Genomic DNA, 5000 nt, shown 5'->3' on the forward strand with positions numbered 1-5000 from the left:
TGATCTCTGGCAAAGTTTAATGACTTGACGAGAACCTCCGTTGGAAAGAAGGTTATTTTTCCTCCTAACGCCCCCCCCTCCCCCTATAACCTCCACGGGAAACATTTTTTTTTATTACCCCCTCCTGCCAAATATCCAGATGAAAATGGCTTATCATCGTAAACAATCTTCACTCTCTCTCTCTCTCTCTCTCTCTCTCTCTCTCTCTCTCTCTCTCTCTCTCTCTCTCTCACTCACTTTTGCGTCCCGGGAAGATTTCATCATCTCTCACCTTCTGCTCTGAGGGGTAGGAGTGGCGAGGGGGGTGGGAGGTTGCTAGTCCTCGAGCAATGAACCAAAGCAACAAGAGAGAGAGAGAGAGAGAGAGAGAGAGAGAGAGAGAGAGAGAGAGATGCAGTAAAGAAAAAGAAAGTTAAAGGCAGTTATTGCGAGCAATTTCAGCCTTGCTAGCTGGTGGTGTCTCTCGGGTATTGAAAATGATGTCAACAGACATTAATATAATTTTTTTTTACTTCCACGATTAAATACTCGCCAATTTCAGTCCTGCTGTTTGGAGGTCTCTAAATTATTGAAAATTATGTCAGAAAAGAGTTGATCAACAATAATATATATATTTTTTGCATCTACGCTTAATTATTCATCCAAAAGAAAGCACTCTTTGTTAAGAACTTCAGCATTACTCATTCTTTGAGGCAAAATGCATTGGTCAGCAGATATGCATAAATTACAAAATATTAATTTATGCTTCCATTGACTAAATATTCACCAAAGTGCAAGCAGCTTTTCCGATCAGTTCCAGCCTTCTTGTCAATCTTTTAGGCAGAGAAAATGGTCAACAAATATACAAATATTTCAAAGTATTTCCACGATTAAATATTCGTGAAACTTCAGCCTTACCAGCAGCAGTCTCTCAGGTGTTGAAAATAAAAAATAAAAAAAAAAAAGCACAATTATCAATCACTTCTCTCGCGCCCGTAACTAAATGTTGGTAATTTAGAGCAAATTCATTTGTAAATTATAAAAGAACTGCTTCAACGTACTGGCCTTTATACTCGTTCCGAATTCTGTTAAATGTCAAAGATATATTCAACGATGTATTGTTTGTGCATGCTGCACAAAACCGTCATGCAAATTCTCGTGTCTCAGGGGAGAATTATTAATGAAAATTTGCGAACTTGAGTTAAATCTATCTGGCAGTGATAAGGGACTTTCATTTGGCATGAAATTATTCCGATAAATTGTTAGTAGGTATTTGCTCGAAATGTGAGGTTTTGCCTTTTACATTTTTTGTAAGAATTTCATTTTTAAATTTCTGTTATTTAAGTAACAAAAGACAGAGGGTTCATTAATCTTCAACCACTTTGAAATTCCTTGTACTAAAGTCATTATAATTTGCAAGAGTTGGATTACTGAATTTCCGTTATTTAAATAAGAAAAGACAGAGGGTTCAATAATTTCCAACCACTTTGACCTTCCTCGTGCTAAAGTAATTATAATTTGTAAGAATTGGATGAACAAATTTATGCCATTTCAGTAACAAAGACGAAGACTGTTCATTATTTTTCAGCCACTTTGATATTGCCTACACCAAAGTAATTATAATTTTTAATCATTTAATTAAACAATACTCACAGTAGCATGAGTCTTGAAATGGAGTATATATTATAATATTATATATATCTATATAGAATATATATATATATATAGATATGATATATATACATATATATAGTTATATAATATTAATATATATATATTTAGATAATATTATATTATATATATATATATAGTAATCTATATATAATATATTAGATTATATATATATATATCATATATATATCATATATATTATATATATCTATATATATATTATAATAAATATATATATATAAATGGAGGCAACAGAAAACAGGAATTATACACATTCTCGAAAGTTCTCTGTTAAACCTTATTTCTTAAAATAAAATTTAAGCACATGCATAACTGCAAATTTGTATTTCAGATCATATAATCGCAAATTGTCCAAAATGAATTAATTAGACACCTCAATTGGTTTGTTGAACTGTGTATTCTATGATTTCATATCCCCATTCAGTACCCGATACCTTATTCATGTCTTACATCAACCAACCACACATATTATTGCATCATTCGAGAAGTTATTCATTCACTAGCCCCGCTTAATTTTCTTTAATGTGAAAACGCTTTTGATAGAGCCCGTATCCTTTATTCGAATTCACAACAACAGTACAATCCACGTTTCGAAAATAAGAATCTTTTGTGCTTACTGAATGATATGAATCATCAGCAGAAAATATGAGGGAAAAATTATTTCACTCACTTGACTAAAAAGGGCTCAAAGACGTGATAACGAGTGTCCCCATTTACTTAAAAAGTGATTGGTGAGCAGAAAATTAATTGGGAAATATTCCTACTTTGTACGAGTAAGTTTTGTTTTGGTTATGGCTGTTTCAAGAAAGAATAATTCGAAATGTAATGTGGGTGCTTCTCATTTTTATAGGATATACAGGCTTATATATATATATATATATATATATATATATATATATATATATATATATATATATATATATATATATATATATATATATATATATATCTAATAAAAGGAGCCCATAAAAACACAAAAATGTAGAGAGAAAAGTACTATATTTCAGAGACTGCTGTCTCTCTCTTCAGGTATATGAATGAGAAAAGTTTACAGAAAAGGTGGTATTTATACCAAGAGATTCGTCCACAAGTAAGCCAATTGAGGTCACCCCCGCTGATAATCTTCCTTTAATCTTCTTAAGCGTTGGTTGAATGAACACTGCGTCGACGATGTCCGATGTCCAATTCCCTTTTGAGATGTTCATTACCTGCTTCTCTTTTATTAAGGCCGATTCCATCATTTGACTCTTGTACCGGCAGTTGCTGCTATAAATTACACGTGACATATTCAGTTTATTCTATGGTTATGTTCATTTATATGGTTGAAAATAGCCGAGTTCTGTTGTCCATACCTAACTGACCGTTTGTGTTGTATTAATCTCTGGGGAAGTGATTTACCTGTAAATCCGATGTAAGATTGGTCACAGTCCTGGCATGGGTATCTCATATACCCCAGAGTCTTTGGGCGATGTCTTTTGTTGGACGTTAATCAGGGATTTGGCTAAGGTATTTGGTAGGTAAATGCAAAAGGGTTGGATTTCCCAAGGGTGTGAGTTACTCTCTTAATCGTCTCCAGGTGGGGAATTGTTATTTTATTGTTGGGTGTGTCTCTGGTCTTGTCTTTAGGGGGTCGGTAGAAAATTACGTTTGCTTTTTGAATTGCTTTCTCAATTATATGGTCAGGATACTTTAAAGATGAAAGTTGCTTGCGAATTAGTTCAAATTCTTTTTCCAGGAAATCTGGGGAACAAATTCGTAAGGCTCTTAAGAATAGGTTGCTAGCTAGACCTATCTTGATAGTATTGTCATGATAGCTAAAGTAGTGAATATATGAAAGTGAACGTTGGTTTTCTGTATATGGTAAATTTGTATTCTGTCGTGTCTCTGATTATTAAAACATCAAGAAAAGGAATTTTGTTGTCTGTTTCCCATTCAACTTTAAATTTGATGCTGGGCACTAATGCGTTTAATTTTGAGAGGAATTCATTAAAATTACCCCCACTTATTATCCCAAAATGTTAGTATGTCATCCACGTATCTCATCCACAGCATGTTTTTGGGTTTTATTGCATTTATTACTGTAGTTTCAAAGTATTCCATGTACAGATTGCATGACTGACAGCATCTACACATACTACACCGAAATTTTTGCTTGTAGAATGATTCCCCGAATGAAAATACTTATTAGATGCACATAATTCAACTAACTTTATTATTTTTGTCAAGTGCCAAAGGGAAATGATCTGAATAGGGGATAATTTTTCCCTTAAAAACTGAAGAACGTCCTGTACTGGTACTTTTGTGAATAGGGAGTCTACGTCAAGGCTTAAAAGTTTTATGTTGTGAAGTGGTATATGTGCTTCTCTGAATTTGTGACAAAAGTCTTCCGAATGTTTGATGTGACTGGGAGAAAAAGTGCCTAAAAAAGGAGAAAAGGAGGCCAGCTAACCATTTAGAAATTTTGTAATTGAAAGCTCCAGCGCATGAAACGATGGGTCTGAATGGAAGATTGTCTTTGTGAGTTTTTGGGAAGACCATAAAAGTAGGGTAATTTAGGATTAATTACTTTAAATTTCTCTAATAGTTCAATACTCTTTTTGTCTTGGCCAATTAATCTTACTTTCCGAAAAAATTCTGTGGGAACGTTCTGGAGGCGATTTTTCGTCAGTTTTTCGTAAGTATTTGTGTCGCTAAGGAGCTGGTTGATTTTGTCGAGGTAGAAGTCTTTGTCCATTATTACAATTTTGCCGTCTTTGTCGGATCTACTTATTATAACATCTAACTTTTTTAGCGAGTGGATGGCTATCATGAATCTGCGGGGAACAGGATATTTCTTATGAAGGTCAGTTAAAGCATTTAGTAACACTCCTTTTAAACATATCTCTTCACGGCTGTAGTTTTTGTCAGATATGAATTTATCAAGAGCCACTATGAAGTCTAGGTTGTTTTTGCGGTCTGGCATAAGGGCAAAGGATAAGCCTAAATTTAAAACTAAATGTTGATTTACAGTAAGGGGGGTGTTGGATAAGTTTAAAACTTTGTCTTGTTGTTCAAGATTATTCCATGCGCTATTATCTATTAGGTTTATTTAACTTGCGTAACAAAAGTCTGTTGGAATGAGTCACGATATTATAGGCAGCAATGTCGGAACAGAATGAAATCAGATACCTGTATACGTGGGTCCGTAGTGAGGAGGCGAAGATTAGATTGAGTTCCATATATACAGGACGTTCTTCAGTTTTTAAGGGAAAAATTATCCCCCTATTCAGATCATTTCCCTTTGGCACTTGACAAAATAATAAAGTTAGTTGAATTATGTGCATCTAATA

This window comes from Macrobrachium nipponense, chromosome 11 (genome assembly GCF_015104395.2).
Source record: "Macrobrachium nipponense isolate FS-2020 chromosome 11, ASM1510439v2, whole genome shotgun sequence".
NCBI lineage: Eukaryota > Metazoa > Arthropoda > Malacostraca > Decapoda > Palaemonidae > Macrobrachium > Macrobrachium nipponense.